The sequence below is a fragment of the Equus asinus genome, chromosome 1 (genome assembly GCF_041296235.1).
Source record: "Equus asinus isolate D_3611 breed Donkey chromosome 1, EquAss-T2T_v2, whole genome shotgun sequence".
NCBI lineage: Eukaryota > Metazoa > Chordata > Mammalia > Perissodactyla > Equidae > Equus > Equus asinus.
In genome coordinates this window covers 153959021-153974507 of record NC_091790.1, presented here as the reverse complement: position 1 = coordinate 153974507, position 15487 = coordinate 153959021, and the positions used below count along the sequence as shown (strand labels likewise).

Below are 15487 nucleotides of genomic sequence, written 5' to 3'. Positions count from 1 at the left end.
ATCTCTACTTGCCACTTCGGGGCCAGCTTTGGGTCCACATGCCCACCCCTCCAACAAAAAGATGGGCTTCAGCTTTGCCACTTCTTTGACACATGCTCCTTGGCAGGTGTTTTACTTTCCCCAAACCACAGTTCTCTCTTTTGAAAAATTGTTCATATGATCCAGTAGACACTGATTAAAGTCTTTGCCAAGTCTACACCACTCTTCTCTGAGAACTGCTCCCTTCTCCCTCCTGGTACCATATTTGGGTTAAGAGACTCTGCACCTGTGGCCTGAGCAGGGGAGAACTTCGACCCCATGGGAAGAGTCCATTCATTAGCTGGCCAGTTGCCAATCAGATTTCTTCCTTGATTATCTGAACAAAGCAACCCCAAGCTTCGATTTGGGAGTGGAGAGAAAGAGAGACAGGGAGAGACACAGAGGAGGCTCCCTCCCTGTTGTTGCTGCACTCCTCAATCTGCTTGTTGGCTGGCCTGACTGTCCAACTTTATCTTGGAGTCTGGCAGATACCCCAGCTGCTTCCAATAAAGTCTATTCTCAGGTGGGAGTTTGTCAGTTGCAACCAATAGAGCTTTAAATAAGGCAGAAATGATCCTTAAGTCTTTTTTGAGCTCTAATATTTCACCAGCGGTTCTCAAATTTGGTCCAATGACTAGCAGCATCAACTTCAACTTGGGGACTTGTCAGAAATGCCAGTTCTTGGGCCCCACCCCAGACCTATTAAATCAAAAACTCCAGAGGTGAGGTCCAGTAATTTGTGCTTCTACAAGCCTTCCAGGTAATTCTGAAATGTGCTCAAGTTTGAGAACTGCTGCATTATTATTCTAAGAGGGTAACATTTTATGCAAAAAAGGCATTTTCAGAATGACTGATGCAATTTTCTTTTCTGATTAGTTTGTTAGATTGAAGGCCAAAAGATGATTTTTTATTGGTAAAAAAGTTAGTAATTTTTATGTGTGTATTACTTTTACAACTTGAAAGAAATTATAGCGTTCCCTTTTTTCCTTTTTTCAAATTTTCGTTTCTGTGGACCAAGACTGACATTTCAAAGATTAGCCTAAAAGAATATAAGGACAAGAAAAGGGTGAGGAATGAAAATGCTGGGGGCCAGCCCCATGGCCTAGTGGTTAAGTTCATGCACTCTGCTTCGGCGGCCCAGGCTTTCACCAGTTTGGATCCTGGTCATGGACATGGCACCGCTCATCAGGCCACTCTGAGGCGGAGTCCCACATAGCACAACCAGAAGCACTCACAACTAGAATACACAACTATGTACTTGGGGGCTTTAGGGAGAAGAATGAAAAGAAAAGATTGGCAACAGTTGTTAGCTCAGGTGCCAATCTTTAAAAAAAACACAAAAGGATGAATGGAAATGCTGCCAATAAAGAACAGAAGTGGAAAACAAGCACCAGATCATTTCAAAATAGTGAAGTTTGGAAGGAACTACAGAACAGATAACCCAGATGCTGTGTGGTTTTGCACTGGAGAGGATTTCACAAAATGTGCCATTAAACACTGAAATGACTAATAGTATCTGGCATTAGGAAACAGTGCACTAATGGTCGATTTACATAAGTACAGTAAAAAGTGAAACAGGAAATTTTGACTTCATTCTTACATACCTCAAAGCACAGTTTTCACTATTAGGGTTGGAGAGATGTGGTTAGATAGGAATTTTCGCTGCAAAACAATCTTAGACAGTTCGAATGGGTAGGGCTCAGTTGTAGGTCGATTGTTTGCAACTAACACTTTTTTTTCTATGGAAAATCATACTGTTGGAGAGAAGATTTCAGGATGGACAATGGGACCCTTAATGTCAGTAAACTGCAGCGCTGGTAATAAACATTGCAGTTCTCTGCTAGGGCAGATCCAGGAGTTGACCGCCACTTTAGCAGTTCCCTCACCAGCCGCTAGAGGGCAACCGCGGGGATGCGGTTAGAGAGAGGGGCATGGTGGAGGGAGGGGAATCAGAGGAGAGGGGCCATCCTCTGGTAGGAGGAATGGGGGCTCCCTTTGCAGAAGCGTCAAGGGTAGGGGAAATAAGGGTGGAGGGAGGTTCTGCAGTTGAGTGTCCATATACGTGTTATTAGTAAGTTGGAGAACCAAAAGTTGGGAACTGCCCCTATTTGCTGTCAGATACTGTGCCTATTGTGATGTCAACCTCTGAAGCAAATTTAAAGAGTGCAGTGGTTATGCTTGCTGCCTCTGCAGTCAGATGGATTCTGATTTGATTCCCAATTCTACAGTTAGTTACCTGCTGTGGACCTTGGGCTAGTTACTAAAACATACTGTGTACTTTGTGTCTTCATCTGTAAAACGGAGATGATGATGTTTACCTGACAAGGTTGTTGTGAGAATTCAATGAGATAATACATGTAAAGACTTAACGCACTGAGGATTTAATACATGTCAGATGTTGTTAAATGATCCTTATTCTTTTTGAAAAAGAAGATGATGGATGAGTTTAGCTAGAGGACCTAATATATGTAAGAAGTATAAAGAGGACTTTAATGGTTGTGGGAAATTACATCTACTTTCTTATGTGAGCTGGTGACCCACAGCCCTGAATCTTCATAAAAGATCCCACCAACTGAAAATGGTATTAGAAGTGTGTTCCAGGGGAATTTAGGAATTCTAGAGAAAATAAATATAAAATTTCTATAATAATTCATGGCGTAGAAGGGTTGTTTATCATCATAGTGCTTATTTCCTTCAATATGACTGCTGTTTGAAGGTAATAGGGTTTAAAAACAGAAACAAAATGAAGCAAAAACAAGCCCTGCCTAGTAGTGCAGGGAAGCCGCCTGGATATATTTAGTCGTGTGTCTTGCTCTTCTGACAGTCCCAACTGCTGAAAATATTCATGAGTGTGGTTTTTGCCTTCGTTGTGCTGGGTAAATACAGATAATACACTGCCCTTTGGGGCTTTAGAAATGCTTTGAAAGGCCTGAAGAGTTACAGCTGTTTGGCTCTGACACAGGGTTTCCCAGGGCCTTCGTGGTGTGTGGGCAAAGCAGTCTAGGTTATGTGGCACTCAGCAAGTGTGCTGGCTGCATCCAGTGTCATCTAGGTATCACTACCAAGAAAGGACCCCCCAAGCCGCACATGTGTCTGTCCCAGGGATTTGGAACACATTCTTGGTTGGTGCTTCTGACTTCTAGCAGAGAGACTTAAGTAGCTTCTGTTGGTGGTTCTCCTATTTACTGCAAATGATTCCATCCCAGTAACACACATTAAAGTCCAAGTATTTACAGAGTAAGGGAACAAACTTCAAAAGAACACAAATCCTTGTACCAGATGGAATCTGAGAGCTGTCTAGCTATTTCTCTGGGTCTGTCCTGGTTTGCTGTACATTCTCAGGCACTGTAAGGGTCCCCCAAGAGTGCCAAGATGATGGGTTCAGACTAGAGTGAGCTCAGGGCAGTGGCCAAGTCATATAGAGACAGAAGCTCTGGAGTCAGGAAGCCAGGGGTTCTGGGTGTGCTTGGCTCACTTGCTAACATAGTTGTGTGACCACTGCCAGTCATGCAGCAGCTCCAGTTAGGATCCAATCGAGGTGGTTTCCTGAAGACAGAGTTTCTGCCTAGAATGCTCCCCATGGATGCCTTACTTTGAAAGCAGTAACCCTCTCTGCCAATTCTCAGACAGTCCCTGACAAGATGGTACCTAACAGTTTGCTTGGGGTAAAACTCTTTTAAGAGTACCCACATTAAGAAGCAATGAGAGACTTAAACAGATCATTAGCCAAAAAAATAAATCTTATGGTAGAACATTGGGTACGATGGCAGCCAATGTGGGAAATACTTTTGAATACATAGTTAGTCCTGCATGGCAGTCTTAAATGACTTCCATTATACTCGTCTAATTAGATTGAATTTTCTCTTCTGTAAAATGGGGATAACAAGACTTGACTTTGCTGACTCAAAAGGAAATATAATGACAAAACCAGATAATAGACATGGACTTTTAAAAGTGTTGACCCCAGGGCATTTCATTTTATTGTAATTTTTAATAGGTAGCAATGCAGCCTTAAAGAAAATGCATAAGTTTTGGAGTCAAGCAGATATGAATTCTGTCTACCCTATGTTAACTGTGTGCCAAATCATTGAACCTCTGTGAGCTTCTGGTTTTTAACTGTAAAATAGGGACAATAGCTCCCCACTTCCAAGTTAATTGGGAGGATGAGTAAGAATGAGATGCTGTTGGGTGCCCTTCACGGTACCTGGTTGACACCAATAGATGCTGGCTATTATCTTTCCTCAGAGTACCATACAAATGTGAGGTTTTATTATCTACAAAAGGTGATTATGGCAGGAAATGTGGTCTAGTCTCTGGCTGATGGAAGGCTGAAGGACCTTTGAGGATACAGGGGCGCTCTGAGGCACACCACAGAGTCTAGTCTGGACTTAACTGGGAGAGCTGTGAGCTCCATTTCACACCCAGAAGCTGTTCTTCTAGGCAACCTCCTTGGCACCTTGGCACTCTCAGCTACCTTATCTTTCAGTCATCCCTTAAAATGCCCGCTTTGAGTAGATGGAGCCCAGTCTGTCTTATTCACTAACATATCACCAGTCATTTGTATAGTCGTGGGACACAGTAGGGAATCTACCAACATTTATTAAATAGATGAATGACCAGGGTTGGCCATCTGGACTTGCATGGGCTCCTACACAAAGTCTAGTCTGAACTTGAGCTCCAAGAAGTTAGAATTGGAAGAAGGATTTAGGATCACACGCTGAAAAAACCTAGTACTCAAATGGTATTGAGGCCAAGTAGAAGTGGAGTGGAATACATGGGGCTGACAAGTCCTCCTTTTCACCCCATTTCAACCTGGAAAAGTCATGTGTCTTAATGTTCCAAGCTGAAGCAAGTATGGAAAATGTTAGCTCAGGTGTCAGGAAGGCAGATGTATGTCAGTACTTCTTGACACTTTGGGGAACAGGTCCAGGGATCATTTATTCATTCAATAAATATTTATTGAGGGCCTACTATGTGCCAGACATTATTCTAGGCACCAGTGATATATCAGTGAACAAAGCAGACAAAATCCTCATCTTTATGGAGCCTCCATTCAAGTGGGACAAAATAGACAGTAAACAAAGAGACCAACAGCAAAGGTGGGTGATGTAAATATGATGAAGAAAACTAAAGCAATGTCAGGGGATGGAGAAAGGCAAGGGTGCTATTTTAGCAAGGGTGTTCAGGGAAGGGCTTCCTGGAGGGGAAGAAATGTACACAGAGACACGAATAAAGGGATCACGATAATATCTCAAGGAAGAGTATTCTAGGCTGAGGGAGGAGTGAATGTAAAGAACCTGAGGAGGGGTGTGATTGGCACATTCAAGAAACAGCAAGAGGGCATGTCTGGCTGACAAGTTTGCAAAGGAGAGAGCAGTAGGAAATGAAGCCTCAAGGAAGCAGGAGCCAGATCCTGGAGTACATTTTAGGCCAAGGCTAGGACTTTGTGTTTCTTCTAAGTGTGACAAGAGGATTTTGAGTGGAGACTTGATTTCCATTTTTAAAGGATGATAAATCAAGTAGCTGCTCTGTGGAGAAGAAACACTGGAGGCAGGGATAGAAGCAGGAAGACCAGTTAAGCAGTTACTGCAGAAGCTCTGGTGAGAGGGAACTGTAGCTTGGATAAGGACGGGAGGGGCAGAAGAACTGATAAATGAAAACATTTGAGATAGGATTTAGAGATTGAGCCAACAGGATTTGCCAATGGACTGGATATGGCATTTGAACAGAAGAGAGGATCAAGGATGACTCCAAGATTTTGACCTAATCAAGTGGAAGTTTTTTCCTGAGATGGGACACACAAAGGAGGAGCGGGTTTTGTGAGGGGAAATAAAGGATTTGGTTTGGGCTACTATTATAGTCACCTATGGCTGTGTAACAAACCACCCCAAGACTTAAAACTACAATTTATTATTAGCTTTCATGTTTCTGTACGTTGACTGAGCTCAGCTGAGTGATTCTTGGTTGGTTTTCTCTGGCAGTTGTGGTGAGACATCTGGGGCTCACTCAGAGCCCCAGATATGGTTGGCATATGGTTGGCAATTGATGCTGGCCATTCACTGGGAGCTCAGCTAGAGCTGTCAATGGCAGTGCCAATACCGGTTGCTTGGTTTTCTTACCGTAGGGCATCTGAGTTCCAAGAGGGAGTATCCCAAGCAGTTACATTCTGCAAAAGCCATGTGGACATTCCGAGGATTCTTATGACTTAGCTTTACAAGTGCCCAAATGTTACTTCTGCTGTATTTTATGGGTCAAGCCAGCCACTAAGGCCAGCACTTACTCAAGGGAAGGGGAGTAGGACTTCACCTCTTGATGAAAAGAGCAGCATACATGTAGAGGGGGGAAAGGAGCTGTTGGCAGCCATCTTCAGACACCATCTATCACTGACATTGTAAGTTAGAGATGTGTATTGATATTCAAGTCTGGAACTCAAGGAGAGATTGGGTTTGGAAATTGGGCAGGAAATTTCTTTCAGAGATCTTTGTTTAGATTGTTAGACCTCACGTTGTTAAATTAGAAACAAATGGCCCTCCCGCCTTTTTTTAAAGAATGACTTAGTTGGAACTATATTAATCTGTTGGTTATTTCTGTGGTAGCTAATAAATGAACTGCATTCTCCTTTTATCATCATTAATATTGATTAATTGCTTAACACAATGCCTACTACTGTAGACAATAAGTATTAATCATTACTACTACCTATTACATTTTTTCTAAGTTTCATTATTCACATTTTTGCTAAACTGGATAGATGTCCCATGCTGTGTCTCTGTGGCAAGTATTAATCTGGCTATATTCACATTGGGTTGAATGTTTCTGATGCTGTAAAACAGTTCAGATGACCCATTCTTCCATCTAACCCTATTATTAATGTGCGCACCATTTCTCAACCTGAAGTCTTCTGACATATTTCCTGGGTCCACAAAATCTAGAGGAATTAAACATTTATGAATTTTCATATTTATAATAATCTGAAAGTAATATAATCACATTCTGGAACTCCTGGACTATCTTATTTTACTGAAGTACTCCATGCAATTTCATTGTGGCATTTGCATCGAACGTATGGTATGTTAGTACCAAGTAAAGCCAAATTACATGACAACATACACTCTGAAGTTTTGCAGTCATTCCATAGAGAAAAGTAGTGAGGGGATGGAATGGCCCATATCATTGGCATGTGAAACTAAAAGCCTCAGAGCTGGCCATCAGTACATGTTTACAAAGTCAGTGGCTATATTGTGAAATCTTATCTTTGTATACACACATTAGCAATGATTGGATAGCAGTAAATCCGGTAGTAAAAAAAACAAAGATGTTTTTGTTAAACAGTATTTTTTAATTTCAATATTGTATTTTGGAGTGTGCTAATTGGCCTTTCAAGATAATGGATACAGTGTTAAAAGAATGCTTAGTTTTAAAAAAGATGAGCGATGAGGATGATAACAGTAATAGCTCAAATGATAGTTCAAGTTTGCAGCAAGTGAGATGAAATACGTCAGTGCATATTCTACTAATAAACCAAACCAGGGCAATTTAGTGGCAGCAAATAACATCATCCATCACTCCAAATTAATGTTGATAATTTACATTTTAGTGGGTATGTAGCTTAGTTTGTATTTATTTGCAAACTTGCTTTAGCTTTAGATTTGCACAAGAGCTATGAGCATAAGGCATTTATAGTTCATCTTAAAGAAACATTATAATTCAAATGATTTTACTCAACACTGACAATTTAAGATATTTTTCTTTTAAAAGGGTTGCTTCATTACTCATGTTTAAGAAACACTGACTTAGTGAATAAACTTCTATAAACCCAAGAAACAATCTCATTATCTTCTAAGAAGAAAGTAGAGAGAAAAAAAGCACTCTAGGGCCCATTTTTTCCTCCCAGAGATCTTCATAGTCTTGTAAAATTCTGGGTTCAGTTGTTTTTTGTTGTTGTTTTGTTTTTTAAAGATTTTTTTGTTTTCCCTGTGTAGAAGAAATTTGAACAGACGTTTCTAAGTGTGTTTTATGGTTTTTAGAGAAATTTGCTCCTCGTGCTCCAATTATTACCAGTCTACTTTCAGTTCCAAGAACATGCCAAGCTCTTTCCTGCCTCAGCACCTTTGTGCTTGCTGTGACCTCTGTCTGAGCTAGAACACCTCCCCTTGGCTTTTTGCATGGCTCATCTTGTTTAATCTTTGGGTCTCTGCTTGAACGTCTTTTCTTCAGAACGCCCTTCCATGATCACATCTGTCTAAAGGAGGTTCCTCTTATACCTCATCACCTTATTTATTTCCCTCATAGCACAGGATCTCTCATGACTTAAGACGTTTATTTTACTTGTCCACTGCCTGCTTCCCTCATCAGGCTGTAAGTTAGAAGACAGAAGTCTGTCTGTCTGTCTGTCTTTTTGACCATTGTTGCATCTAGCACACTGTATGGCACACAATAAAGACCCAATAAGCATTGATTAAATTTGGAAATACGGTAATCCCTGCTCTTATGACTCAGTGCATTGCTGGAAACCCTCTCATCTAGAAAGCCATTGTGAAAGTACTGAGAACTTACTTATTCAAAGGTGAAAACCCTTCAGTGAGTGAATTAAAGAAACCAGTAGAAGGTGTATTGGTTGAGCTGAGTGGTGCAAAGCAACCAAAGTAACTACTGGGAAGGGGTCAACCTCCCAGTAGAGTGTTGCTTTACAATCTGAGCTACAAATATTTAATTGTTCTCTGGATTCCCATGCGTTGCCTTTCCTCATGGTTTGATGAGGAGGTAAAAGAGAAATAATGATCCTTTAAGGCCCTGTTCTATCAGACCATGGCCAGGAGGAGTACCTTAGTCAGGATGAGAACTATGCAAATTGATACTCAATTAATAGAGTCAGTGATCAAAATAATGACTAGGTTTTTTTTCTAAAAAATGTTTTAATTTTTATTTTATTTATTTATTTTTGGTGAGGAAGATTGGCCCTGAGCTAACATCTGTGCCAATCTTCCTCCATTTTATGTGGGATGCTGCCACATCATGGCCTGATGGGTGGTGCCAGGTCCGCACCTGGGCTCCAAACCTGTGAACCCCGGGCTGCTGAAGCGAAGCGTGCAAACTTAACCACTATGCCACTGGGTCAGCCCCTAATGACTAGTTTTTAAACCTTGGATTTTTATGCATTCATCTCAGAACTCTGTTGAGTTATATATCAGATATTTACCATTTTTTATTAACTCTAATATGCACATTTCCCTCCCCTTCTAATATCTCTGAAATTGAGGTGCATCTTACCATTTTATATCATGGTTTGCTTTTTTTCTTTTTAAACGATGGTCTTTTTCTTTTTAAATGAAACATAAAACAAAGTACATCTTACAATTGATGGCATTTTGGAAACAACAAAATAAGGTAACTCTCTCTGTTTTTTCAGGCAATTGTCTAATATTAATTTGTTAAGTAAAGGAATTTGAAGCACTTTGTTAGGAGTCAGCCGCTGTAGTAGCTTTTCATCAAAAACTAAATAAAAGGGGCTGGCCCAGTGGTGCAGCGGTTAAGTGCGCACCTTCCGCTTCGGTGGCCCGGGGTTCGCTGGTTTAGAGGCCAGGTGCGGACATGGCACCGCTTGGCATGCCATGCTGTGGTAGGCATCCCAGATATAAAGTAGAGGAAGATGGGCATGGATGTTAGCTCAGGGTCAGTCTTCCTCAGCAAAAAGAGGAGGATTGGCAGAAGTTAGCTCAGGGCCAGTCTTCCTCAAAAATAAATAAATAAATAAATAAAAGGCCACTAGCAATTCCTATGCAGCCTTGATGCTCTTCCAGCCAAGAGTGGAGTCTGTTTTCCTTTGGCTTGAATCTAAGTTGACCCTTTGTGATTTACCTCTAAGTGATTTACCTTGATCAACAGGATGTGGGAGGTGTGACACTGTGTGACTTCTGGGCATAGGAGGATTTCCATTTCCTTTGGAGAGCCAGCTATCTCAAAGTAAATGTGACTCCTGAATGGTGAGAGACCACAGGGGGAGAGACGGGCACTTGGAGGATAAGGGAGGTACCCCCATCACCAGCCAGCACCAATGCCCTAAGCACGAGCATGAGGCCATGTCGCATCTTCCGGTAGACCTGCCTCAGACAACACCGTGTGAAGCAGAGGTGGAGCATCCCCACTGAGCCCAGTCTGAATCCCTGACCCACAGCATCACGAACGATAACATGATTTTTGTTTGAAGCCACTAAATTTTAAGATGGTTGGTAGGTGGTAATAGATAACTGACACAGCAACAGAGTTAGGATTTAAGTCCTACAGACTATTTTCTCAACTTCCCCCAATGTGGAACAAACTGTCCCCCTCAAATAAAGAGATATCCTTCAATGATATGAGCCTTAGGAAAATTGCCTATGTTTCTCCCAGATCAGATTTCCCAGCACCAGCAGAACAATTCATGAAGTACTGTAAGTCACGGTTCAAAAACATATCCTGCTGGGATCATTATGACCTTAAATCACCTTTCCACTCACAATTGTTTCGACTCAATGTGATGGTGCTTCATTCAGTATCTGGGGCTCCTAAGATGTTTTCCTGTATAACCTAATGTAAAACTGCATAATCACCAGAGAATCACCTCTCTAAATGTCTAATGCTTCTAAATAAGAAATGATTGCCTAGCCATAGCAATTCCACGAGAGAACAAACTTTGAACAAAAACTCTTGCTCATAACCATGATTAGTCAGGGTGAATGATTGGATCCGACAAACCTCATAACTACTAAGGCACAAGGCATGTCACCCACAGCAACAATCAGGGGGAATAGTGGAGGCATATCTGCTGAGAATTGCCACTCAGAACAACTGACCCTGCTGACCAAGCAGGATATCCTCAGTGTGTGCCGCAGTTTCTCAATAGGAAGTATGAGAATTAGGAACATTGCAAAAGGGAGGGCAAGACCTCTGAAAGATTAATATCCGGTGAGGTGTGAGAGGAAAACTTAAGCTACTTACTTTGCAGTAACAGCCTCAGAATGGAAAGCTATTTTGGTAGCCAAGTGTGGAAAGTTAACATTAACCTAATAAACCCATGGGGTCATAAAGCCAGGAATGTGCATTTATGAGTCTGGTTTTCCTAAGCTTATTTGCTCTTTCAGAAGAAATTTTCCTCTATTGCTCCATAAAATATGAGTGTATGTGTGTTTACGCTTTTAAATAAACCACATTATCTCTTAAGGTCCTATTATTCCTATTCCACAGCTTAATCCATGTATGCAATCCAATAATTATAATTGCTTTAACATTTCTTTAAAAGTAAACACAGTAGTTTCTCCTTTGTGTCTGCCTAACCTTCTTAATGGGACATTAACATTGAGAATAAAATATCTCCTGCACCCTTTGACTGGCACAGGAGACCTTCTCCACGGTCTAGCTGGGGATATAAAATTTTCCATGAGTCCACATCAATCTGTCATCTCAAAAAACCCAGACAGCCAGTTTTACTCCATATGGAATCTGTCTGGTCATCAATGTATTAATGGACATAGTGAAGACGAAGATCAATACCATCCTTATTAGGATGGAGTGGAGAGTCATACTCGACTTTGGATTGCTACATGACATCCAGGAGAGATGTTAACCCAAAAGGAAAACTATGGAATGGAATCATTACATGAAAAAGCAAACCAGAGGAAAGGAGAATGTGGTGTTGGAAAAGTCCAGCCTGACAGACATTGCCATGAGTTCAATGATTTGCAAAGAGGCAGAAAGAAAGGTATCCTTTCCCTAGCAAGTGCAAGAGCACCTTGTCATTCTGTCATTGTTGCATGAACATTGATTGACACTCAGTTGGCAACACCCTACTGAGGCCTCCTCACCTCTTCTTTGAACCCCATCAGCAGACCTGGGGTAGCAATGCCAGATATTACAGGCTGTGCATTAAAAATCCTTATTTGAAGCCAGAAGACTACTATTAGTTTTCTTCAAATAAATCTAGAAAAAATATTTCACCCTCTTTTCTAGCAAAGGGAGTAGGGGAATTCACACCAAATCCGAGACCTGAAGATGTGACCAAATCACGGTAGTCACAGAGGTAAAGTTGACCCTTCTCTCTTGACAGGAATAGTTTAAAGTAGCTTCGGGGTGGGAGTGCGAGATGTCCTCATGACCTCTCCCCAATCCCCAGCATTTCCCCTCACAGCACCAGAGTGTTTTCATTTCTCTTTGTGACACACTACCCAAGGACCACCAATTTAGCCTACTTCTAAAGATGCAAATGGCCCTGGCAAAGGAGTTGAGGTGGCAAGAACACTGATTTCATCCCAGGGCTAAGCACAGAGAACAGGGCCAAGGCAGGCCTCAGGAAACATGTACTGAAAGCTTGAAGCTTGAATGTCTGTAGGAGAGTGATCTTGTTGGGACTTCCAGGTGAGGCACCAGAGTTTGGATAGTGAGGCTGAAGAGAAGGGGAGCTGAGGTGGGGGGACGACACTGGGGAAATCATGGACCTGAGTGACATAGGACAAGGGCAGTGGGAAGCACTGGGCATTCAGGGAGAGGGAACTTTCAAGGTGGCAAAGGGTGAAGAAGGTTGGTGGAGGCAGGCCTTTCGAGGAAAGTATAGTCCATGGTCAGCCCTATTTTCAGGAGGAGGAGGAGGGAGTGTGCCTCTTCCCCCACTTCTTCCCTCCTTCTGTTCCCAAGATCTAAAACCTAATCTAGAACTAATGGTCCCAAGTTTTAACTTCATGGAGGGCTTCTTTAGCATTTTTGGTATCTGTGGACGGATCTCTTCAAACCCAGTCACCTGTGTTAAACGTATTACATAGCACATGATATTCTGCAAACCACTGGCTTAGAAAAACAATTTGTGGGCTGCTTTCAAGGTAAGACTGTCTACACCTCAGCTATGATCTGTGAGGGTCAGTCTCCTGTGGCTCCACCCAGAGTCTTGTTAGGGTCAAGCCCCTTTGTCAGCATGGAGACCACAATTTGCTAATCAGGGTTGGACTTGAAACAGCTGGGCAACGAACCAATTTCCTTTATCTTCCTTTGCATTGTTAGTGGTCATCATGATTCATATGACATAGTTCCTCGAAAGAGCAAGAAAAAAAGATAGCAGAACAAAATTAACAAAATACTTCCTGTTGTCTATGGCTTATGGATACATATTTTAATATCATTTATAAGTGCATAGTTAAGAGTGTTGGGGTCTTCAGAGTTGGAAGCATTAAAAGAACTATATCTGGTAATTAAATATAGGTATTGGGTAATTGTGTTTTCTTTCTAATTTTTTTAAACTAACTTTCTCCCTGTGAACAAACTAAAAGATAGTGACTTTTGGCACAAAGCTGACTTTTCAAATGCAGAGGAAGAAAGAGTTAAGACTTTATAAGTGTGTGCATGACATAGACAAATTTTTGTATTATAGATTAAAAATCCTGAGGTTTGAATTTCCTTGTAACAGTATAGTTAGAAGAGGAAGTCCAATCAGGATGTAACAGGATAATAAAACCCCTAGTCCAGGGGCTGGCCCCGTGGCCGAGTGGTTAAGTTCTCGCGCTCCGCTGCAGGCGGCCCAGTGTTTCGTTAGTTCGAATCCTGGGCGTGGACATGGCACTGCTCATCAGACCACGCTGAGGCAGCGTCCCACATGCCACAACTAGAAGAACCTACAACGAAGAATACACAACTATGTACTGGGGGGCTTTGGGGAGAAAAAGGAAAAAAATAAAAAAAATAAAAAAAAAGATTGCCTCATAAAACCCCTAGTCCAGTGGTTCTCAAAGTGTGGCCGGCGGACCCCTGGGGGGCCCTGCGTTCTTGTCAGGAAACCCACAAAGGCCTGCCTCTCCAACTACACATCTGTGTAAGGCTGGATTTTCTTCATATACTTCAGCTAAAACAGCGTAACTAACAGATTGAATGCAAAAGTAGATATGAGATTCTAGCTGTCTTCTCTGAGGCCAGACATTGAATAAATTCCCAGAAATATAACAGAATGACAGTCTTCTCACTACATTTTTGGGGGAGGAAATATAGTTAATTTTTATAAAAAAATACGTTATTTATGTTAATGTATAAAGGGTTGGTTATTATTATATTAAATGAATGAATACATGTCACAGAAATGTCTTGGTTTTCATTTCTAACATGGTAAACATTAACCTGATATAAACCACATAAGCAGTAGCTTTTTAAAGTCCTCAATAATTTTTCAGAGTGGAAAAGAGTCCTGACGCTAAAATGTTTGAGAATTGCTGCGTAAATCCTGGCTCATTTTTCTCAAGCTAATTCTCTAAGTCTGTAACCATCTAAAGTCTGTCTCTTTCGCCTAAGCTAGTTACCACCTTCCCCCGCTTCCCAGGTGCCCTCCAACAGTGTGCTCATGCACAAAGGTAATCTAAAAGTATTTAGCAACTGGTAGGGTATGGAAACCCCCCAATCAAATGTTTGCACAACCAGTAAGCAAAGATTGCGGATGAAATCAACAGTTTCCATTCCACTGTTCTGAGCTTCTAGGCCCTCCTACTTGTAAATTCCATCTGTCTGTGGGAACGTGACAATTCCCTCTCCCACCCAGAAGACTGTTCTGTTCACAGGTGATTCCTCAGGCTTAGCACAGTATCTGGTACATTGTTGAGGCTCCACCAGAATCTGTACCTGAGCTCATATTTACCTGTCCTGAGTGCAAACCCTTTGTCTCACCTCGTGGTGTCCCCTCAGTTTGGAGGAACACAAGATAGGGTTTCTTTGCAATGACAAGAAGGGAAAAGGTCACCAAACGCTTTCATCACCATCCTGATTTGCCCCAAGTAGACGGAGCTTCAGGTGGTCTAATATGGTGCAATGTCTTAAACACCTGGATCAGAATTTGTTTAGGCTTAAGGAATGGGTAAAATGCCTGGGAGATCTTAGTTTAACCGAACCACTTAAACCACTCTAGTTAAAACTTAATTAGCACGTTGCATAAAGTGCAGCAGAGTGAGTTTCTCACTAGAAATGCGTGGAATGTATTTAGATGTCTTTTTGGTGGGATGAGATTACGAGAACTGGGAAAACCAAATACAGGGGATTTCCAAAGGTCTGAGGCTAAGCTGATGACTGTCAACCCTGCACACTTAGACAGAGTTCTCCTAGAACATGTACTTCCTCATGCACTTGTTCCTTCCCTCTGAGTTGCTGTTATGGGTTGAATTGTGTCCCCCCGAAATTCATATGTTGAAGTCCTAACCACCAGTACCTTGGAATGTGACTTTGTTTGGAGACAGGATCTTTACAGAGGTAATCAAGTTACAGTGAGGTCATTTTAGGGTGGGTGCTAACCCAGTAGGACTGGTATGCAGAGAGATATATACAGAGGGAAGACAATGTGAAGGTGCGGGGAGAACACCACGTGACTATGAGGACAGATGTCTATAAGCCAAGGAGAGAGGCCTGGAACAGATCCTCCCTTGACAGCCCTCAGAAGGAACAAACCTTGATTTTAGACTTCTCACCTCTGGAA

At 41.8% G+C, this 15487-nt stretch overlaps 1 long non-coding RNA gene across 4 annotated transcripts in view; it reads left to right on the top strand.

The window, feature by feature from the left end:
* Positions 1-15487, top strand: part of LOC123283779 (uncharacterized) — a 78396-nt gene that overhangs the window by 15539 nt on the left and 47370 nt on the right. The gene's annotated exons all lie outside the window — the stretch shown is intronic.